At 42.9% G+C, this 24419-nt stretch overlaps 2 long non-coding RNA genes across 2 annotated transcripts; both read right to left on the bottom strand.

The window, feature by feature from the left end:
* Nucleotides 1–6159: 6159 nt before the first annotated feature.
* On the bottom strand, nucleotides 6160–8061 carry LOC308473311. Its single transcript, XR_013984029.1, has 3 exons — nucleotides 7968–8061; nucleotides 7247–7372; nucleotides 6160–6207 (listed from the first exon to the last, which is right to left on the bottom strand). It is a non-coding gene; the product is annotated as an uncharacterized lncRNA (long non-coding RNA).
* A 503-nt stretch (nucleotides 8062–8564) lies between these two features.
* LOC308472752 lies at nucleotides 8565–14433 on the bottom strand. Its single transcript, XR_013983708.1, has 3 exons — nucleotides 14149–14433; nucleotides 12990–13115; nucleotides 8565–8762 (listed from the first exon to the last, which is right to left on the bottom strand). It is a non-coding gene; the product is annotated as an uncharacterized lncRNA (long non-coding RNA).
* Nucleotides 14434–24419: the final 9986 nt, after the last annotated feature.

Genomic DNA, 24419 nt, shown 5'->3' with positions numbered 1-24419 from the left:
GTGTCTGGAGGCGGTTGGAGGATGGATGGCGGCTAACAGATTGAGGTTGAATCCTGACAAGACAGAAGTATTGTTTTTGGGGGACAGGAGGCGGGCAGATGTGGAGGATTCCCTGGTCCTGAATGGGGTAACTGTGCCCCTGAAGGACCAGGTGCGCAGCCTGGGAGTCATTTTGGACTCACAGCTGTCCATGGAGGCACAGGTCAAATCTGTGTCCAGGGCAGCTGTTTACCAGCTCCATCTGGTACGTAGGCTGAGACCCTATCTGCCTGCGGACTGTCTCGCCAGGGTGGTGCATGCTCTGGTTATCTCCCGCTTGGACTACTGCAATGCGCTCTACGTGGGGCTACCTTTGAAGGTGACTCGGAAACTTCAACTAATCCAGAATGCGGCAGCTAGTCCAGGTGGAAAGATCCAAATTAGAAACAGAATTGTTAGAACCCAAGACTAAGAATTTGTCAAGAATATATAACTTGCTGCTGAAATGGAATACTCAAGATGAAACAGTAAAATCGGCTATGATTAAATGGGCACAGGACGTTGGACATAACATTATGTTTGCTGACTGGGAACAGTTATGGACCACAGGTATGAAATTTACGGCATGTAATGCCTTAAGAGAGAATATTATGAAAATGATATACAGGTGGTACATAACCCCAGTCAAGCTTGCAAAAATCTATCACTTGCCCGATAACAAATGTTGGAAATGTAAAGAAACTGAAGGTACATTTTTTCACCTTTGGTGGACATGCCCAAAGATTAAGGCTTTCTGGGAAATGATATATAATGAATTAAAAAAGGTATTTAAGTATACCTTCCCTAAGAAACCAGAGGCCTTTCTCCTGGGCATAGTCGGCCAAATGGTGTTAAAAAAGGATAGAACTTTCTTTATGTATGCAACAACAGCAGCAAGAATACTCATCGCAAAGTATTGGAAGACACAAGAACTTCCCACGCTGGAGGAATGGCAGATGAAACTTATGGACTATATGGAATTGGCGGAAATGACTGGCAGAATCCGAGACCAGGGAGAAGAGTCGATGGAGGAAGACTGGAAGAAATTCAAAGACTATCTTCAGAAACACTGCAAAATTAAGGAATGTTAGAGTGATGATGGACTGAAAACAAGTGGTTTCCAGCTGCACAGGTTAAAGTTAAGGATAGATTAAGATTAAAGATTAAGATTTAAGAAGTTTAAAGAAATGGAAATTTGATTTTAAAAGGGGAAACTTTAAAGTTATATGATATTAAGATTAAAGGATTAGGTTTAAAAAAAAAGTTGAAGTTATATATTATAACATTTTATTAAATTAAAGATTGGGATTAAAAAAGTGGAAAAGAAACTGCTGGACAAATAATGTGGATTGGAATACAAAAGAGGGAGGTATGAGGAAGTCCAGAAAATAAGTAACTTAAAATTGGAAATGGAAAAGAGAGCTTGTTTTTAATTGTTTTGTGTTTATATTGTTAAGTCTTGTATTTTTTTTGTGTGTGTTGTTTTTCTTTTTTTGTTGTTTAAAACTTTAATAAAAAATTATTTAAAAAAAAAACAAAAAAACAGAATGCGGCAGCTAGACTGGTGACTGGGGGCGGCCTCCGAGACCATATAACACGGGTCTTGAAAGACCTACATTGGCTCCCAGTACGTTTCCGAGCACAATTCAAAGTGTTGGTGCTGACCTTTAAAGCCCTAAACGGCCTCGGTCCATTCATCCTTGTCCATACAAGCGATGGATGTGGTCACATGCATTCCCTCTCTCTCTCCACAGCCCTTTTCTGCAGATTAGCTGCCAGTATTTTCTCATCCTCCTTGCTCATCATATTATCCATCCGATGACCAAGGAATGGTTTAAATCTGGCATGGTTTGCAGGCCCAGTTTGAAGTGGAAGAGAAGAAGAAGAAGAAGAGTTTGGATTTGATATCCCGCTTTATCACTACCTGAAGGAGTCTCAAAGCGGCTAACATTCTCCTTTCCCTTCCTCCCCACAGCAAACACTCTGTGAGGTGAGTGGGGCTGAGAGACTTCAAAGAAGTGTGACTGGCCCAAGGTCACCCAGCAGCTGCATGTGGAGGAGCGGAGACGCGAACCCAGTTCCCCAGATTATGAGTCTATCGCTCTTAACCACTACACCACACTGGCTCTCCACAGAGGCCAAAGAAGAGTCAGAGGAGATTCTTAAAACTCCCCCACCTCAAAAGAAGAAGAAGAAAAGGAAGAAGAAGAAGAAGAAGAAGAAGAAGAAGAAGAAGAAGAAGAAGAAGAAGAAAAAGCCATAAAACCAGGTCTTCTCTGAATTCCTTGCAGCAGGCTGGATTCTCTTCTATTGCGGCCAAGGAAACCAGGGAATGTTTTGATTCTGCCACACAGCAATCAAATAAACAAGTTGACTCCCAGTTTACACGGGACTCCATCTGCACAACATGTCTGATTTTATTTTATTTATTATTTTATTACGATCGTTACTTTCTGGAAGGCTTTTCAGTCACCAGAAATGAACTTCTGAAAGATTACTTGTGTGTCAGATGCTTAAGAATGGCATTAAAGAAGGACTTCACCCTTTGTATAGGTTCTGATGCAATTCAGGAGTTTCCTGCTGCACAATTTTATCGCCCTATGGAAGAGAAGAGAACAAGCTGTGTTAAATCCTATGCAATAAAGTCCCACTTGTGCATTCCTTTGATGAACAATATCCACGGGAATGTGTCTGACACAATATCCAATCCCTTACTATAAGCACGTTGAAAATTTGACCCTTCAGTTTGTCAAATTAAACATATCATACCAATTAGTCCAAATTATATCAATACACATCATAAAGTCCAAATGTTTTCCAAATTAGAAAATTTTTGTGGGGGGGTACCCATGCTCCTCGATCGTCAGGAATCCAAAGATCCAAATTCGTGCTGCTTTCCTTACTGCAATGATGTTTCCAGTCCCATCTTCTCATATTTGTCATTTATTCATTTTCCTTTTCTGTCGCCTCCGAGTTTTCTCCACAAGTGGATTAAAAGGAACAGTCTTATTTTGTCTCTGTGTGGGTTTTATAATGCTCTCTCATATGTCCACAAATCCAACCATCAACCAATAAAAATTATTGGGGGGGGGGGGGAATTGACCCTTCAGATCTTGGTAATCCTTAGCCTTTGGCCATGCAGGCTGAGACTGATGGAAACCAGGAATCTAACAACATCTGGAGGACCACCAGTTTTCCATCTCTTCCTAACTATAATAATCTGCACACAGTATTGGTAGGCCTTTAGTTAAGAGTGGCAAACCCTCAAGTAAATAAAAAAAAAAGACCTTCACCAGTTTTTGAACTACTTTACTGTATCTGTGCAAGCATTTTACCAAAGGTCTGATTTGTATACTTATTTGGGTGGTGACTTCTTGGGAAAATAGTTCCTGCCTGCTCTATATATTGACTCTAAAAACAGGAAGCGTAAAAAGATCACCTGGAAGGACTCCTATTTATATTCTGTTGTCCTTGGGAATCATGAAAAGATAATACAAAAGGTGGTACAACTTTGCAAGGTTGTGTATTATACGTAAATTGAATTAATTTAATCTCTGGGAGCTCTGAAAATGGAACATGCAAGTGAAAATTGGGGGTTATGTGTGACCAGAAATGTAGTGTTAAGTGTTGCATTTTTTCCAATTCAAATTGTTTCAAATAAAGTTGATTTTCAAAAGCTACTTCTTCGTTCTTTTATTCTGCCGCCCAGTGATTGTATCTTCCCATCCACTAAGTGTTAGCATTTCATTCCTCCGTTGCTGGATATGTGATTGTTACATCACATGTCTGTGTTTACTTTCCAGGCTTGGAAAATGAGAATGGAAGCCAGTCTTATGATCTTTTCCACTCTACTGTATTTTTGTACTTTTCTTTCTCTCTCTCTTGGAGAAGAACTGAGAGGTCGCCATGATTGCTTTGTCCTGTATACAGTGGTACCTCGGGTTACAGCAACTTCAGGTTACAAACTCTTCAGGTTACAGACTCCGCTAACCCAGAAATAGTACCTCAGGTTAAGAACTTTGCTTCAGGATGAGAACAGAAATCATGCGGTGGTGCGGCAGCAGCAGGAGGCCCCATTAGCTAAAGTGGTACCTCAGGTTAAGAACAGTTTCAGGTTAAGAATGGACCTCCAGAATGAATTAAGTTCTTAACCCGAGGTACAACTGTATATTGCTTAATAAATACTTAGAATGCCACACTCACGCTCCACGATTGTTTCTGCTATACTCTGCTGAGTGAGTGTGCACATAGTCTTCTGATATGTTCCGCTGGTGCATGAAGATTTATGCACGTCCCAGGCTGCGTTTCATCAGGAAGATGCCCGGAGAGGTTTGTCTCATTCTGGGGGCTGTGTGTGCCCCGTGTTCCAACACTGAGCACCTAACCCAGATATCACTCCAGTCACACAGCTGTGGAATTGGGAATTGGAATTGGGATCCCAACCCTCTGCAATGCAGGAACCCCAGCTAAAGAATCTCTGACAGGAGGTTATCCAACCTCTGTTTAAAAACCTCCAATGAAGCAAAGTCTCACGTAGCCCATTCCACTGTGGAACAGCTCTTAGCACCAGAAAGTTCTTCTTTGCATTTAGTCAGAATCTCCTTTTTTGTAATAGGAATCCATTGGCTCGTGTCCTGCCCTCTGGAGCAGCAGAAAAGCTTGTTCCATCTTCCACATGGAAGCCTTTCAGATATTGAAGACAATTATAAGATCACCTCTCAGTCTTCTCTTCTCTGGGCTAAACATACCCAACTCCCTCAACTGTTCCTCCCAAGGTGTGTTTTCCATACTCTTGAGCATCTTGGTCACTCTCCTCAGCTGACTTTGTCAATATCATTCCTGAACTGTGGTACCCAGAGCTGCACATAGTACTAAAAGTGGGGTCTGACCAAGGAAGGTAAGAATGATACTGTTATTTCCCTTGCTGTGAGGACTGAACATCTAGAATTGCATTAACTCTTTTTGCTGCTGCATCACAGTGTTGACTCAAGTTAAATTTGTGGTCTACTTAAAAAAGCAAAAAAACCCTCTAAGATCCTTTGTCTTCCATTCTATATTTATGCATCTGGCAGTTCCTGCCTAAGTGCAGAACCTGACATTTATCCCTACTGAAATTCATTTTGTTAGTTTTGGCCCAGGTCTCCAATCTCTAAAGGTCATCTAAAATCCCGATTCTATTTCTGAGATATTAGCTACCCCTCCTGATTTGGTGTCATCAGCAGATTTAACGAGGAACCCCTCTGTTCCCTTCATCTAAGTCATTTATAAAGATGTTGAACAACACCGGGCCCAGGACAGAACCCTGTGGTAATCCACTTGCCACTTTTTTCTCCCAGGTTGACAAAAGAACCATGAAGAAGTTTGTCAAAAGTCTTACAGCAATCAAGATACACTACAGTCACAGCATGCCCTTTATCCACTAAGCTTGCCACTCTATTGAAAAGGGGGAGAGAGTTTCATCTGCTATGACTTGTCTCTGAGAAACCCATGCTGGCTCTTAGTAGCGACAGAACACTTTAATAAGTGTTCACAGACCCACACTATAAATATATTTCTAGGACCTTTCCTAGTATCAAAGTCAAGCTGACCAACCGAGATGCCTGGGTCTTCTTTTCCCCCTCTTTGAAGATGGTGACAATGTTTGCCCACCTGCAGGGATTTTCAAGGATTCCCAAATATTATAAAACAGCCTCTGAGATTATATTTGCAAATCCATATAGTTCCTTTGGGTGCAGTTCATTAGACCCTGAAGGTTCGAATTCATTCAGAGTAGCTAGGTATTCCCTTTCTATCTCTTTGCCTCTCTTGAGCTGCATCTTTTATTCTAGTATCATCAAATTATACACTGTTTTCCTTTGGGAAGAAGACAGAGGCAAAGTTGGTGTTGAGCAGTTCACTATTTTCTCTGTCACCCAGTAGCATTTCTCCATCTTCTCTATGAAGAGGACCTCCTCCTTTCTTGTTCATCTTCTTTCAAGCATAGCCAAACAACCCTGTTATTATCTTTACCTTCTTCTCCAAATCATAATAGTTGTGGCCCATAACAAAAAATTAGCATGTTACCTGTCTTTGAGCAGCAGTAGACATGATCAGCACGGTGGCAGGAGCTTGTTGAAGCGACATACTCTCCACCTGAACAACTTGCTTTGCAGCGACCTATACATTTTTTATTTCGGGTGAGAGTGGGTCCTGGAAAAATATTGTGAAGGTAGAAATTCATCCCTCAGATGAGAAGAGATCACCAGCTCCTCTAAGCATCTCCTATTCTGTGAAAGGAGCCCATTACACTTCTCACTAAGAAAAGAAATGGAACTAATCCTGCACAAATGACATAGAACTCAGCTATACAGCTGCAAAGAAAATGTTTTAAGTGTGTTTTAAGTGCAATATACAGTGGGTCAATGGGACGTGGGTGGCGCTGTGGTCTAAACCACTGAGCCTCTTGGGCTTGCCAATCAGAAAATCGGCGGTTCGAATCCCTGCGACAGGGTGAGCCCCCATTGCTCAGTGCCTGCTCCTGCCAACCTAGCAGTTCAAAAGCACGTCAAAGTACAAGTAGATAAGTAGGTACCGCTCCAGCGGGAAGGTAAACAATGGGACACTAGATGGCAATGGTGAGCCTTATGGAAAATGCAATGTATTTTTTAATGCTTTTTAAAAAGCATTTTCAGAGGGGTTTTTATGTTTGTAGATTCCACCCTAATTTGCAAAGACACTCAGTTCTGAGAATCGGAAGGGGCCCTTTTGATACAGTTCTTTATATTTTAAATGAGAATCTCATTTATACTTTATAAATTCTTTATATGAGAGAGAGAGAGAGAGAATTCTTTATGTTTTTAATGAGAATCTCATCAGAGTGGCTGGGGAAACCTAGCCAGATGAGTGGGGTATAAATAACAAGTTGTTGTTGTTGTTGTTGTTACCACCACCACCTATTTTCCTTTCTTGGGCTGCAGCTCCCTCCCTGCATTCTTAATTGTAATATCATCACATTGCAGACTGTTTTCCTTTTGAAAAAGACAGAGACAAAGTAGGTGTTGATCAGCTCCATTCCCCCCCCCCCCCCGGTCACCTAATAGCACCTCTCCATTATCTCCACGCAGAAGACCTACTCCTTGTTTGTTCTTTCTCTTGCTTCAAACATAGCAAAAAAAACCCTCAAACCTGTTTATTTGCTTTTCCAAATCATATAATAGTTGCACACCTTAGGAAAAAATTCACATGTTACCTGTCTTTCGGCAGCAATAGACATGATCAGGATGATGGCAGACGGTTGATGAAGCCAAATATTCTCTACCTGAACAACTTGGTTTGCAGAGACCTCTACAAATTTCATTCAGTGTGGGGGTGGGTCCTGGAGAAATATTAACAAGATAGAAATCAGTCCCCCAGAAGAAAAGAAATCACCAGCATCTTTAAGCATCTCCTATTCAGTGAAAGCAGTCTAATAATAATAATAATAATAATAATAATAATAATAATAATAATAATTCACTATTTATACCCCGCCCATCTGGCTGGGTTTCTCCAGCCACTCTGGGCAGCTCCCAACAGAACATTAAAAACATGGTAAAAGACCAAACATTAAAAACCTCCCTAAACAGGGCTTCATTCAGATGTCTTCTAAAAGACAGATGGTTGTTTATTTCCTTGACATCTGATGAAAGGGCGTTCCACAGGGCGGGCACCACTACCAAGAAGGCCCTCTGCCCAGTTCCCTGTAACCTCATTTCTCGCAGGGAGGGAACCACCAGAAGGCTCTCGAAGCTGGACCTCAGTGTCTGGGCTGAACAATGGGGGTGGAGATGCTCCTTCAGGTATACTTTCATCTTGTGCAAATGGCATAGTATCAAATGAGCTAATACTTCAAGCATGGCACAGCAGCAAAGCTAGTTAGACAAGTCTTCTTTTACCACAGTCCGGTGGTTCAACTGTTCTTTATATTTTACCTGGGAAGCTAAGCAGCATAAAAAAGATAACCAGTGGGGCAAAGGTCTTCATGGCTGAATGCTGGTGCCACCAGAGTCATCTTCCGGCTCAAAGATATTGCAGAGAGAGAACGGAAAGCATCTTCTATTTGTACTTACTAAGGGAATGATGTCATGCACAGAGGCAGGAGGAAGAGAAACTTTCAGGGTGAAGGAAGGACTGTATGTTCTTCTGCTAAGGATATTCATGGCTATTAATTTTGGATAATTACTTCCTGCTCTTTCTTTTGAAAAATGTCATGAAGATCAACGTGGACAAAACAATGTATACAAATCTGCAGATGACACCAAACTGGGAGGGGTGGCTAATACCTCAGAAGGTAGAATCAGGATTCCAGATGACCTTAACAGATTGGGGACCAGGGCCAAAAAAAACCCAAAATGAATTTCAGTAAGAACAAATGTCACGTTCTACATTTAATCTGGCGTGCCTGGCGTGCTCTGGTCCATGGGGTCACGAAGAGTCGGAAACGACTAAACAACAACAACATTTAATCAGGAATAACCTCATGCTAGTAAATAATCAGATCAGGACAAATGAATGGAAATTGCTTTTTTTTTAATTCACTTTTATTGCAAGGGAGAATCTCATGTAATCATGGAGAATGTTGCAAGCACTTCTTTTGATCTGGATGCTTTGATGAAGAAGCAGAAGGAGACTCTAGCTGGGGTTGAAGCAGGATCCAGTGGCACTCCAAGTGATGGGACAGCCCCCAATATTCAAATGATCCTCAATCTTCATCTTTGTAGTTTATACTTAAAAACAAAAGAAAATTATATAAAGGTTTTCCTTATGTTTCACCTGGAATAAATTGTCAAAACTATGTGTGTAAATGGAAGTTCGAGGATTCAGTAGTGCCCGTTTTTCCTTAATAGACTAGCCTCCCCATTTTGTAACTTTTCTTTCTTGTGGGATTATTTAAAATGTCTGCATTGTTTTGATATATGAGTTGCCCTTGCTTTGTGCAAGTGGACCAGATATAGGGAGATACATAGTAGTTATGTATAGGATTGGATTGCATATACAGGGGCAAGATGCTCACAGCCCAGTGAAAGGCCAGCCAAATAAATGAGACACGGGACATTGCTATTGGGTTGAAATAGGCCATAACTTTTATTGATTTCACATGTCAGTAGGTTTTGGCCAAGGCATTGGATATGTATACAGTATCAAGCAGCCTGACCGCTGGTTGTTGAGTAGGGTGGGTCAACCCTGACTGGGAGGTCACCTCTAACATGCACAGTGGTGCCAACTTGGGGCCCAGATTATGGCTGCCCAATGACACGTGAGATGGAAAGTGATGTTGTGACATCATTACGTCACATTACACTGCGGGCGCCGCAGCAACGCCTACGAGGCCTCCGACATGACTTCCAGTTTCTACCAGAAGTAGCTTCTGAGACTGTGCAGGGCCTTAGATGTCACTTCCAAGACCTCGTGGGGCCTTGGGGGTTATGTCTCAGGCCTCCAATGAGACTTCTGGTTTCTCTTGGAAGTTGCGTTGGGAGGCTCTGTGAGGCTTCAGACGCAACTTCCAGGGCTCACAAAGCTCTGGAAGTCTCAACTAAGGTCACACGGTCACACACAAAATATTGTGGGTGCAGGGGGCCCTGGGGGCCCCTGGAGTTGGTGCCAGTGGACATGCATCAGGTTGTACAATCCCACCAGGGCCACCATTGGGAAAGGCACTATGTCCCATAGGCCCCCATGTGGACTCCCATTCGTGCACCCCTTTAACAGGACCTCTGGTCAGCTAAGGTTCCAACCCAATGCCTGAACTTCCAAAATTTGTGACATTTACTATGAGGTAAGTGAAGACCCGTTAAAGCTATGGTTTTCCCAGTAGTGATGTATGGAAGTGAGAGCTGGACCATAAAAAAGGCTGGTCGCCAAGAATTTGTGCTTTTGAATTATGGTGCTGGAGGAGACTCTTGAGAGTCCCATAGAATCATAGAATCAGAGTTGGAAGAGACCACAAGGGCCATCGAGTCCAACCCCCTGCCAAGCAGGAAACTGCAAGAAGATCAAACCTATCCATTCTGAAGGAAATCAGCCCTGAGTGCTCACTGGAAGGACAGATCCTGAAGCTGAGGCTCCAATACTTTGGCCACCTCGTGAGAAGAGAAGACTCCCTGGAAAAGACCCTGATGTTGGGAAAGATTGAGTGCACAAGGAGAACACTCACACTGTGGGTGCACTTTCCGGGATCGCACACGGTTCTTCGGACCCCAGGGAACTTATGTGCGCTGGCCTGCTTCTCAGTGTTATTCTTTGGGGGCTCACGCCCAGCCTCAGTCAGTCAATTTACACTGCTGGGAGGTGGGGCCAATCACATAATTAGGGGGTGGAGCCAGCAGCAGCCCGGCAGTCGGCTCAGGAGCTTCATTCACCCAACCCTCCCTTTGTTTAATGTTTCTTGCTTACAGGTTAACCTTTTTCTTCCTGTTTAGCAGGTGCTGCTACGGTCTTTTGACTGGTTGCTGTCGAAGAGCTGGGAAGAAATTCTCCTGCACTGGCAGGTTTTGTCTTCCCTGTAGGAATTCGTCACAACTTTGGCGGTTTAAGGCCTTGGGTGGAATCCTTTAGTCTTTTCTTCCCTGAAATTTGGGGGGGGGGTGAAGTGGTGACTCACACACACACACCCCACGACAGCAATTCCAGGGTCCCCTCTTAAAGGGGTTGTAATATGGGTGTCACTGGCTATACACTGAAAGGTTATCAGTGAACTACCCAGCGTGCGTGGATATGGGGTGGGCTGCCTATGTACACATGTGTCTTGCAGAGCACCCCCATAACCCATTTACCCTGAGGAGCCCCAGTCCCCCCAGCTGGGGGGCTGGGAGGGATATATGCCTAATGCCTAAGCCAAGGTCTTCCTACATTTGAAAGTTTAATAAAGTTGTGGCCAAATTTTAATTCCATAACACGTTGTCAGAGTCATTATTCCTTTCTGGTGGTCCCTGGGGGCTGGGGTGGTCGCTGCCTGTTCACGCAATGGGTGGCACTGCAATGTACAGTAAAGTATAACCTATAATAAACAGAAGGCCATGTATTCTATTTTTCCCTAATGTATTGGGAAAGGGATGCGGGTGGCACTGTGGGTTAAACCACAGAGCCTAGGACTTGCCGATCAGAAGGTTGGCGGTTCGAATCCCTGCGACGGGGTGAGCTCCTGTTGCTTGGTCCCTGCTCCTGCCAACCTAGCAGTTCGAAAGCACGTCAAAGTGCAAGTAGATAAATAGGTACCGCTCCGGAGGGAAAGTAAACAGCGTTTCCTTGCGCTGCTCTGGTTCGCCAGAAGCGGTTTCGTCATGCTGGCCACATGACCCGGAAGCTGTACGCCGGCTCCCTTGGCCAATAAAGCGAGATGAGCGCCGCAACCCCAGAGTCGGTCACGACTGGACCTAATGATCAGGGGTCCCTTTACCTTTACCTAATGTATTGGGATACCAGGATAGGGTTGGGGGAGAGAACAATATAACAGTTCCTTGAACTGTTGAATGGTTTCTTTAAATGTAAAGGTTCATCACTGTTCCACCCGATGTGTATGTCTTTAAGGGGCCAGAGCAAGGGCCAGAGCAAGATAACGAGACCCAGCTTTACAGCTGTGAAACATAGCAGGTGCTGCTGAGTTGTATTGATTAAGCTGTGTCAGCAATTGGGTGTCGTATATAAGGAGCAGCACCTAGCTCTCCCATTACCCTGGGGGATGGGTTGGTGGTTGGGTCATGTTGGTTTGTTGATGTATTTAGTGTAAATGGAGTTTTTGTTTTTGTAATTAAAACCTTGTTTAAGTACTTTTTGAGTCCTTTTTAATGCATGGTCTCCCCAGCAAGCTCTCTGCAGCGCTACCATACTGCAAATAGCCAACAGCTGATATATCCAACAAAGTCCCACCAGATTTGAGTGTGGCTTTGCTTTCCCATTCAAAAGTCTGACGTGCCAGGTAAGCTTTTCCTGAAGAGCTAAATTCCACACCTGTAGATTGGATGAGCAGCCCCTCTGTTTCCTTCATCTAAGCCGTCTATAAAAATGTTGAATAACACTGGGTCCAGGACAGAACCCTGTGGTAACCCACTTGTGATTTCTTTTTCCAGAATGACAAGCAACCAGGGGGGAGTTTGTCAAAAGCCTTACTGCAATCAAGACATTCACAGCATTACCCTTATCCACTAAGCTTGCCAATCTGGGTTTGTTTGTTTTTTTAACTTAGATTCATCAGCTATGACTTGTTTTTGAGAAAACAAGGCAACTGGGCCAGGGCCTGCGCCTCCGCCACACTGTGTTGCAGAGGCAGTGGGAGGCTGCAGCCACAGCAGGAGGCCACAGCAGGAGGCGGTAGCCAGGCACCCGTGGACACCCAAAATGAAAATTTGTTGGTGCTCGGGCCCCCAGGGCCTCTGAAAGTGGCATGCCTGCTAATTTCTCGTTGACTCATTGTCATTTTGGGGACCTTTCCTAGTATCCTAGCCAAGCTGACCAACTAGTTATGTTCCTGGGTCCTTTTTCTTTTCCTTTTTGAAGATGGCAACAAAGTTTGCCCACTTCCAGTCTGCAGGGACACCACCTTTTGTCCAAGCATTCCCAAATATTCTATACAGAGGCTGTGAGATTACATCTGCAAGTTCCTTTAGTACGTTTGGGAGCAGTTCTAAGGCCCTGAAGATTAGAATTCATTCAGAGTAGCTTGGTGTTCCCCTACCAACTCTCTTCCTCTCTTGCGCTGAAGTCCCCTCTCTGTATCTTTTATTCTATTATCATCAAATTATACACTTTTGGAAGAAGACAGAGGCAAAGTAGGTGTGGAGGAGTCCAACTTATCTCGGTCACCCAAAAGCATTTCTCCATCCACTCCACGTAGTAAACCTACTCCTTGTTTGTTCTTTGCCTTCCTTCAAGCATAGCCAAACAACCCTGTTCATTATCTTCACCTTGTTTTCCAACTCATGATTGCGGCCCATAACAAAAAATTAGCATGTTACCTTTCTTTCGGCAGCAGTAGACATGATCAGGATGATGGCAGAAGGTTGTTGAAGCCACATATTCTCTACGTGAACACCTTGGTTTGCAGCGACCTTTACACTTCATTTGCTCGGTGGGAGTGGATTCTGGAGAAATATTATAAAGATAGAAATCCATCCTTCAGAGAGAAGAAATTACCAACATCTCTAAGCATCTCAGTGAAAGCAGTCACGGAGATTTCATTACATTTTCCACTAAATAAAACTATGCACAAATGGCAAAGTTTCAAATGAGCTAATGTTTTGAGCAAGTTAGAGTAGCAAAAGACACCAAAATGGACTAGACTTTTTTTTTTTTTTACTACAGTCCATTGATAGAACAGACCTTTATTTTTTACCCAGGTATAACAAAATCAAAAAGAGAACCAGCAGGGCAAAGGTCATCACCACTGAATTTAGGAGTCACAAAAGTCACCTTCTGGCTCAAAGATATTGCAGGAAGAGAGCCACTCTTTCTTTAACTTTCAGTATCAAAGTCAGGCAGTCAGGATGTCCAGCTCACCAGGCCCTGGAGATTTGAATTCCTTTAAAGTAACTAGGTGTTCCCTTACCACCTACAGTGGTACCTCTGGTTACATACTTAATTCGTTCCAGAGGTCCATTGTTAACCTGAAACTGTTCTTAACCTGAAGCACCACTTTAGCTAATGGGGCCTCCTGCTGCTGCCGTGCTGCCACCGCATGATTTCTGTTCTCATCCTGAAGCAAAGTTCTTAACCCAAGGTACTATTTCTGGGTTAGCAGAGTCTGTAACCTGAAGCGTATGTAACCTGGAGCGTATGTAATCCGAGGTACCACTGTATTTTCTTTTCTTGGGCTGCAGCTCCCTCCCTGCATTATTAATTGTAATATCAACACATTGTTTTCCTTTTGAAAACTTGTGAAAAAGACAGAGGCAAAGTAGGGGTTGATCAGCTCCATTTTCCCCAAGTCACCTAATAGCACCTCTCCATGCTATTCCTTGTTTGTCCTTTCTCTTGCTTCAAACATGAAGGAAAGAAAGAAAGAAAGAAAGAAAGAAAGAAAGAAAGAAAGAAAGAAAGAAAGAAAGAAAGAACACCACTGCTCACCTCCCCAATCACATAATATTTGCAGTCCTTAGGAAAAGATAGATACGTTACCTATAATATCACAGCAGTAGACAAGATCAGGATCCTGGCAGTAAGTTGTTGAAGTCACAAATTCTCTATCTGAACAACTTGGTTTGCAACCTTTACAAATTTCATCCGGTGGGTGGGTGGATCCTGGTGGGTGGGTGGGTCCTGGAGAAATATTATCCCTCTGCATCATTTATTCTATAATCACCACATTGTGCACTGTTTCCTTTTAGCAGAAGACAGAGGTAAAGTAGTTGTTGAGCAGTTCCACCTTCTCTCTAGCCCCAAATCTTCTCAGTGCATGGGACTTACTTGTCATTGACTGGTTGGATGCAGATGAGTGGTGAGAGGCTTAAAGAAGAAGGCTCAGAGACAGGGGATTGGTGGTGGGGCGATTATGAGTGGTCTGGGGGAAAAGAGGGAACAGACTGAGAAAAAGAGGTCTTGGAAGCTGAAGAGGTAACAGGATTTAGTGAGCAGGAAGAGGAGGTGACAGAGAGCATTCCAGAATCAGAGGCAGCAGTGGAGGGTGGAGAAGAGGAGGGGGGCAGGAGACAGAGATGAGGCTGGCTGCTGAAGAATCCAGGGAGTCTCCCCATCCTGCTGCAACCAGCATCCTCTCCCCTGGTCTCCCAGAACACATAGAGGAATGAAAAGAGCAGAGCACAGGTTAGCAATGAGAGACTAGATGAAGGAGCCTGAGATTGCTTGGGAAGGGCCCCTGAAGGAGAAGAAGTTCTAAAAGCAGTGGGAAGGTGGGAACATTTAGGCCTCACAACTGCCTCACCACTGAATTTAGGAGTCACAAAAGTCACCTTCTGGCTCAAAGATATTGCAGGAAGAGAGCCACTCTTTCTTTAACTTTCAGTATCAAAGTCAGGCAGTCAGGATGTCCAGCTCACCAGTTGGTGGTTTCCTGGGTTGGCCTTTTAACCCATTTTGAAGATGGGGACAACAATTGCCACCAGTTCTCCAGGAATTCTCAAAGATTATAGACCTGAGATTACATCTGCAAACTCCTTTTGTACCCTTGGATGCAGCTAATCAGGCCCTGGAGATTTGAATTCCTTTAAAGTAACTAGGTGTTCCCTTACCACCTACAGTGGTACCTCTGGTTACATACTTAATTCGTTCCAGAGGTCCATTGTTAACCTGAAACTGTTCTTAACCTGAAGCACCACTTTAGCTAATGGGGCCTCCTGCTGCTGCCGTGCTGCCACCGCATGATTTCTGTTCTCATCCTGAAGCAAAGTTCTTAACCCAAGGTACTATTTCTGGGTTAGCAGACTCTGTAACCTGAAGCGTATGTAACCTGGAGCGTATGTAATCCGAGGTACCACTGTATTTTCTTTTCTTGGGCTGCAGCTCCCTCCCTGCATTATTAATTGTAATATCAACACATTGTTTTCCTTTTGAAAACTTGTGAAAAAGACAGAGGCAAAGTAGGGGTTGATCAGCTCCATTTTCCCCCAAGTCACCTAATAGCACCTCTCCATGCTATTCCTTGTTTGTCCTTTCTCTTGCTTCAAACATGAAAGAAAGAAAGAAAGAAAGAAAGAAAGAAAGAAAGAAAGAAAGAAAGAAAGAAAGAAAGAACACCACTGCTCACCTCCCCAATCACATAATATTTGCAGTCCTTAGGAAAAGATAGATACGTTACCTATAATATCACAGCAGTAGACAAGATCAGGATCCTGGCAGTAAGTTGTTGAAGTCACAAATTCTCTATCTGAACAACTTGGTTTGCAACCTTTACAAATTTCATCCGGTGGGTGGGTGGATCCTGGTGGGTGGGTGGGTCCTGGAGAAATATTATCCCTCTGCATCATTTATTCTATAATCACCACATTGTGCACTGTTTCCTTTTAGCAGAAGACAGAGGTAAAGTAGTTGTTGAGCAGTTCCACCTTCTCTCTAGCCCCAAATCTTCTCAGTGCATGGGACTTACTTGTCATTGACTGGTTGGATGCAGAGGAGTGGTGAGAGGCTTAAAGAAGAAGGCTCAGAGACAGGGGATTGGTGGTGGGGCGATTATGAGTGGTCTGGGGGAAAAGAGGGAACAGACTGAGAAAAAGAGGTCTTGGAAGCTGAAGAGGTAACAGGATTTAGTGAGCAGGAAGAGGAGGTGACAGAGAGCATTCCAGAATCAGAGGCAGCAGTGGAGGGTGGAGAAGAGGAGGGGGGCAGGAGACAGAGATGAGGCTGGCTGCTGAAGAATCCAGGGAGTCTCCCCATCCTGCTGCAACCAGCATCCTCTCCCCTGGTCTCCCAGAACACATAGAGGAATGAAAAGAGCAGAGCACAGGTTAGCAATGGGAGACTAGATGAAGGAGCCTGAGATTGCTTGGGAAGGGCCCCTGAAGGAGAAGAAGTTCTAAAAGCGGTGGGAAGGTGGGACCATTTAGGCCTCACAACTGCCTCATTGGGGCAACACCTACTGAGAAGATGTGCTGCAATCACTAGGCCTGCACTGTTTTGGTTCCTTAAAAAAAAGAGACTGTTTAGTTGCTGACCTACTGTACTTCTGACTCCAGCTCCTAATACTACTCCTGGTTTCTTCTTCCTCATGCTTTGAACAAAGCAAGAACAACCACCACCTTTTTATTATCTTTAACCACATTTCCTGATCCTAAGAGCTTCAGTCCTTAAAAACAAAAACAAAAAAATAACTTGTTATTTTGGAGAACCAGGTCATGTGGAAGGGGTTAATTTGCTTCATAAGCATAAATCACCCCATGGATGAGATAAGCCAACAGGTGCAAAGTCAGCCAAGTCTGTTGCTATGGAAATGGCCCAGTACCAACTACTGTATTTTCCGCTCTATAGGACGCACCGGACCATAGGATGCACCTTGTTTTAGAGGTGGAGAACAAGAGGAAAAAAATCTCCCCCTCTCTGCTCAGCGCCCCTTCAGCGAAGTGGCAGGAGAAACAGAGCCCCTTCCATTTCTCCTCCCGCTTGGCTGAAGGGGTGCTGCGCAGCTCTCCCTCTCTGCTGAAGCCAGAAGAGTCTTGCTCTCCTGGCTTCAGTGAAAGGAACCTGAAGCCTCCGGAACACAGACGGAGTGCTCCCTCCATGCTCCGAAGGCTTCAGGCAGCTATCTCTGAAGCCTGGAGAGCAAGAGGGGTCGGTGCACTGAGGAAGACAAGGCAAAGTAGGTGTTGAGCAGCCCATCTTCTCTCTGCCACCCAGAAGCATTTCTCCATCCTCTCCATGCAGAAAACCTGCTCCTTGTTTCTTCCTCTTCCTTCCAGCATAGCCAAACAACTCTGTTTATCATCTTTACCTTCTTTTCCAACTCATGATCGAGGCCCATAACAAACATTTAACATGTTACCCTTCTTTTGGCAGCAGTAGACATGATCAGGATGATCGCAGGAGGTTGTTGAAGCCACATATTCTCTACGTGAACACCTTGGTTTGCAGCGACCTCTACAATCATCATTCAGGGTGGGAGTAGATCCTGGAGAAATATTATGAAGAGAGAAATCAATTTTTCAGATGAGAAGAGACCACCAACCTCTCTAATCATTTCTTAATCAGTGAAAGCAATCCATTACATTTCCTAATAGACAAAGAAATAGAACTTTAATTTTGCACATATGACATAGTATCCAATGGGCTAAGATTACTAGCATGCCAAAGGACTAAAGGAGACCCAAATGGCCAGGTGGACAGGTCTTCTTTGAAACAGCACTTTATTGACCAGGGGCTGCCTGGCTTAAGGCAAGCAGTAGCTGACCAATGAGACACAATAACTTTATGCTAATCAGGATGAACTTCTAACTCATAACTGCTGCCTCCCACATTGTTTTTGCTGTGCTAGTAGCACCAAAGCGACCTCTCTGGGGCACAAAGCTCAGCAATGTGTATTCAGGTCCTTTGAATTAGTCCAACTGAATTAAATGGGGTTCATTTCAGGCAGACATGTCAGCATTGCATTGTCAGACAGCAACTTTTTGCACTCCTACCCAGGTGTAAGTCTTCCTGAAGTCAGTGAGATTTACTTCCTAATAGTAGTAGTAGTAGTAATCTATTTCCATTCTATATTTCCACTCTGGGCGGCTTTCAACAAAAGATTTAAAAATACATTAAACTGTCAGTCATTAAAAACTTTCCTAAACAGGGCTGCCTTCAGGTGTCTTCTAAATGTCACATAGTTGTTAATTTCTTTGACATTTGATGGGAGGGCATTCCACAGGGCAGGTGCCACTACCGAGAAGGCCCTCTGTCTGGTTCCCTGTAACTTTGTTTCTCGCAGTGAGAGAACCGCCAGAAAGCCCTCGGCGCTGGACCTCAGGGTCTGGGTTGAGCAATGGAGGTGGAGACGCTCGTTTAGGTATACTGGGGCGAGGCCGTTTAGGGCTTTGAATAGTGCTTGGAAATGTACTGGGAGCCAATGTAGGTCTTTCAGGATCGGTGTTATGTGGTCTTGGTGGCCACTACCAGTCAACAGTCTAGCTGAAACATTATGGATTAGTTGTAGTTCCCCGGTCACCTTCAAAGGTAGCCCCACGTAGAGTGTGTTGCAGTTGTCCAAGTGAGAGATAACCAGAGCATGCACCACTCTGACAAGACAGTCTGTGGGCAGGGAGGGTCTCAGCCTGTGTACCAGATGGAGCTGGTAGACAGCTGCCCTGGACACAGAATTGACCTGCACCTCCATGGACGAATCCAAAATGACTCCCAGGCTGCTGCAGCTCATGCCATAGGCAAGTATGGATTGATTTGTGCCTGCAACATTGGAGCAGCAAGCTTCCTCATCCACTAACACTGAGCCCTGGCAAAGGGGGGAAACGGGCTCAACCTCAGCAAATGCCTGCCCCTTTCCCTCTTAGTGCACCAGCCTGGAGGAAGCCAGAACATAATGGTACTATAATTTATTGTCATCTGGACACTGGACCTCTGCTAATGCAGCCTAGAATTGCATTAGCTTTTTTGGTGCTGCATAACAGTGTTGATTTGTGTTTCCAGGATGACAAGGAATCATGGGGGAGTTTGTCAAAAGCCTTACTGAAATCAAGACACACACTATTCACAGCATTCCTCTGATCTACCAAATTTCCCACTGTATCAAAAAAAAGAAATAAAATTCATGTGCCATGACTTGTTTCTTTTGAGAAACCCCTGCTAGCTTTAGTAACCATTGTATCCTTTTCGATGTGCTCACAGATCCACTGTTTAATTATATTTTCTAATGAGGGTTGAGCAGTTCCACCTTCCCTCCGTCACACAATAGCACCTCTCTGCCTTCTCCACACCCCTTCTCCTTATTTGCTCTTCCGCTTGCTTTAACAGAGCCACAGAAAACCCTGCTTCTTATCTTTTAACCTTCCCCCCCCCCATTCATAATGATTGCAGGCTGTAAAAACAATTAACCACATTACCAAACTTTTTACAGCAGAAGAAATGACCAGATTCCTCGCAGAGGTCTGAAGAAGACTCATATTCTCCAGCTCTACAACGTCGCTTGCAGACACCATCACACGGTTCATACTCAGTGGCAGGAAATATTATTAAGATATATATATATATATATTTTTATAAATGTTTATTAGGGTTTAAAATACAGAATAAATATAATAAACAATGTAGCATATGTCTTAACATAGTTTCACATCTTCTTTGGACTCCCTCACATCTCCCGCTCCCACTTTCATCGTTATAACTTTTTGCCAGCAATTTATCATCTTGTTTGCATTCTTATGTCCCATCTATTTATTTATAATCTTGTAATTCTCGAAAAAGTTTATATTTTCTCAATCTCACTTATCATCTTGAATCATCTAATTTAGTGGTGCTCAATTATTTATGATCTAGCATCCTGCTTAACATTCACTCAAATTACAGTATTTTTGTAGATAAATCTTGAATTTCTTCCAGTCCTCCTCCATCCTCTCCTCTCCCAGGTCACGGATTCTGCCGGTCATCTCGGCCAGTTCCATATAGTCTATCAGTTGCATCTGCCATTCTTCCAGTGTGGGTAGATCTTGAGCTTTCCAATGCTTTGCAAGAAGTATCCTTGCTGCAGTTGTTGCATACATAAAAAATATCCAATCCTTCTTTACCACCCCTTGGCCGACAATACCCAAAAGAAAGGCCTCTGGTTTCTTTGTGAAGGTATACTTAAATACCTTTTTCAGTTCATTATAAATCATTTCCCAGAACGCCTTCACTTTAGGGCAGGTCCACCAGAGGTGGAAGAATGTTCCTTCACTCTCTTTACATTTCCAACACTTATTATCAGACAGGTGGTATATTTTTGCAAGTTTGACTGGGGTCATATACCATCTATATATCATTTTCATTACATTTTCTTTCAAAGCATTGCATGCAGTAAAATTCAACCCAGTACTCCACAACCTTTCCCAGTCCTCAAACATGATATTATACCCAATGTCCTGCGCCCACCTTATCATAGCCGATTTAACCATTTCATCTTGTGTACTCCATTTTAACAGCAAGTTATACATCCTTGAAAGTACCTTGGACTTTGGTTCTAACAGTTCTGTTTCTAATTTCGATTTCTCCACCTGGAACCCTAGTTTCTTATCATTTATAAAAACTTCTTTAATCTGAGCGTAATGTAACCAGTCTCGCACTTTATCCTTCATTTTCTCCAAACTCTGCAATTTCCAGTTGTCTCCATCTTTTTCTAGTATTTCCCAATATTTTGGCCATTTAGCCTCCATATTGGGTCTTTTTCGGGCCTTAGCTTCCAAAGGTGAAAGCCACCTTGGAGTTTTATTTTCCAACAAGCCTTTATATTTTGTCCAGACATTAAACAGTGATTTTCTGACAATATGGTTCTTAAAGGCCTTATTGACTTTAACCTTGTCGTACCATAAGTATGCATGCCATCCGAAAGTATTGTTAAACCCTTCCAAATCCAACACGTCAGTGTCTTCAAGAAGTAGCCAGTCTTTTAGCCAGCAGAAAGCTGCGGCCTCATAGTACAACTTTAAATCTGGCAGGGCAAAGCCCCCTCTTTCTTTCGCATCAGTTAATATCTTAAACTTAATTCTGGGCTTTTTGCCCTGCCAGACAAACTTAGAAATATCTCTCTGCCACTTCTGAAAGCACTCCGTCTTATCTAAAACCTGAAGTGTTTGAAACAAAAACAACATCTTTGGCAATACATTCATCTTGATAGCAGCAATTCGGCCTAACAAAGAAAGTTTCAATTTTGTCCAACTGTCTAAATCTCTCTTAATTTCTGCCCAACACTTTTCATAGTTGTCCTTAAATAGGCTTAGATTTTTTGCTGTTATGTTTACCCCTAGGTACTTAACTTTTTTAACCACATTTAGTTCTGTCTCTTTCTGAAACCGTTCTGACTCTGTATCTGTCAATTTTTTTCCCAGAACCTTAGTTTTCTGTTTATTTAATTTGAATCCCGCCACCCGACCAAAGTCATAAATCAGTTGTAATACTCTTTTCGTACTAGACTCTGGCTCCTGCAGGGTCAAAACCAAGTCATCTGCGAAAGCTTTAAGTTTATATTGTTTCTCTCCGACCTGAATTCCTTCCACCAACCGGTCCCCTCTAATCATATTCAGGAGCACTTCCAGAACCGAGATAAATAACAAAGGGGAAATAGGGCAGCCTTGTCGTGTTCCTTTTTCAATTTTAAACTCTTCTGTAACCACATTGTTAACTATCAGTTTAGCTTTCTGCTCTGAATATATCGCCTCAATCCCATTCTCAAAACCCCGTCCCACTCCCATTTCTTTTAAGTTTCCCTTCATAAATTTCCAGGAAATGTTGTCAAAGGCCTTCTCCGCGTCTATAAAAATTAAGACTGCTTTTGTGTTTATATCTGTTTGCAAAAGTTCCAAAATGTCAATAATGTTCCTTGTATTAGCAAACAAGTGTCTGCCTGGGAGAAAGCCTGCCTGGTCCTTGTGAATTACTTCATTTAAAACTTTTTTAAGTCTACTTGCCAAAATGTCTGCAAATATCTTGTAATCCACATTTAAAAGAGAGATGGGACGATAGTTCTTAAGTTGTGTCTTTTCAGCTTCCGACTTTGGTATCAATGTGATAAACGCTTCCTTCCACGACTCCGGCGCCCTCTTCCCTTCCATAATTTCGTTGCTGACCTCCATCAAAGGTTGTATCAAGTAATCTTTTAGTGTCTTATAGTACTTGGAGGTCAGCCCATCTGGCCCTGGAGATTTGCCCAATTGCATATTCTGAATGGCCTGTTCAATCTCTTGTCGTGTTATTTTGCAATTCAGGATTGTCCTATTTTCTTGTGACAATTTTGGTAATCCATTTTTTGCCAAAAATTGTTTAATCTCAGCCTCGTCTTGCGGCCCTTGAGTGTATAATTTTTTAAAATATCTCTGGAAACACTTTCTAATGTCCACAGGATTCTGGATATTTCTTCCTTCGATCTCTAAATTTGTAACTGTATTTAATCTTTGTCTTCTCTTCAACTGCCAAGCTAGCAGTTTTCCACATTTATTCGCCGACTCAAACGTTTTTTGTTTCATTGATTTAACCTTCCACTCTATTTCCTGGTTTATCAATTTAGAATATTGTGCTTGATAGAGTTTAATTTCTCTCAAAGTTGGCTGTGACTTTGGGTTTAATCTTAACTTCTTCTCTAATTCTTTTATTTTGTCCAGAATCTTGTCTTTTCTCTCATTTTGTGTCCTTTTCTTTACTGCATTCTGTTGTATCAAGAATCCCCTCATAACGGCTTTGCTTGCGTCCCAGACGATTCTTTTTTCCACCGTGGTGTTCATATTTATCTCAAAATAGTCCTTCAAAACTTTTTGGGCCTTCTTGGTAATCTCCTGATCTCTAAGCAAGTTGTCATTCATCTTCCATCGAAAAGAGCCGGTTGGTAACAGTGTCATATCCATCTTTACTGCATTGTGGTCGGAGCAGGTCTTTGGGCAGATTTCCACTTTTCTGGCCTTAGGTGCCAGACCTCTAGATATCCATATTTGGTCGATTCTTGTCCAGGTCAGTTGGGCTTCAGAAAAGAATGTTCCCTCTCTTCCCAGGGGGTTCTTTGTCCTCCAGATGTCAATCAAATCCATATTGTCTGTCATTTCAAAAAAAGTTTTAGGTAGTCTGCCGTCTTTTGTAACATTTTGACTTTGTGACTTGTCCATGTTGGTTGATACGACCCCATTCATGTCTCCCATCATAATGATGTTGTTATAGTCCAGATAATCCAGCATAGTCTCATGCAACTTCCTGTAGAATTCCGATTTCCCTTCGTTTGGTGCGTAGATTCCTAGTATCAAAAGCTTCTCTCCTTGGTGTTGTATCTCAATTGCCAAAATTCTTCCATGTTCATCTTTAAATAAGAATTTGGGTGACAGGCTCTCTTTCGCATATATCACCACACCTCTCTTCTTTACTCTGTCCGAAGATATAAATTCCTGGCCCAGTCTTTTGTTTATTAACACTTTTCTGTGGAGCCTTGTCACATGTGTTTCCTGTAAACAAATAATGTCCAATTGTTCTTTTTTTAATATATGAAATATTTTCTTCCTTTTTTCCGGAATGTTACAGCCATTTATATTCCAGCTCAAAAGTTGCAGAGACATCCTGGATAAATCTGGTTATTTTTCTAGGGGTGGTATCTTATTCACAGGATCTTCAGGTTCCACAGGTGCCGGTACTGCCGGTGCTCCAGGCCCAGGGGGTAGTTCAATTCCTTTTTGAAGGTCCTCTCCGTATGTAGACAAAAATTTGTCTCTATCTTCCAGTGTTCTAATTTTAACCTTCTTCCCTCTGAAGGTAAAGGATATTCCTTGGGGGAATTCCCACCTAAAAGCAATTAAGTTGCTCCTTAGAAGTTTGACAAGTTCAGAGTAGGCGGATCTGAGGTCCAGCAGTTGTCTAGGAATATCTTTGTAAATTTCAATTCTTCTGTCCAGAATATCCAGTGACTTTTCGTAGTGTAGGCCCAAAATCTTATCCCTTTCCTCTTTTGATCTCAATGTTATCAAACAGTCTCTAGGCCTCTCCTTCTTTGTAAATCTTCCAAGCCTGAAAGCTGACACGATTTTAAAGTCCTTTTCCTCTAGATTCCAAAACTTGGAGAATTCTTTAGTTAAGAACTCAGCTAGGTTGCCTCCTTCTGCTTCTTGTACCGACCTAATCCTTAAATTGTTCTCACGGTTTCGCAGTTCTATCATAGACAGATAAATCTGATGTTCACCTACTTGTTTGCAGAGTGGTCTTACCTCTTGTTCTAAATTTTCAAGTTTTTGACTAGTGTCCTCAGCCAATTTCCGATTAAATTAGACGATTTAAGATAATAAGTGAAT

This window comes from Podarcis pityusensis (genome assembly GCF_964106645.2).
Source record: "Podarcis pityusensis genome assembly, chromosome: 3".
Classification (NCBI taxonomy): Eukaryota; Metazoa; Chordata; class Lepidosauria; order Squamata; family Lacertidae; genus Podarcis; species Podarcis pityusensis.
The sequence above is the reverse complement of the archived record's forward strand: the minus strand, read 5'-3'. Positions and strand labels throughout refer to the sequence as shown.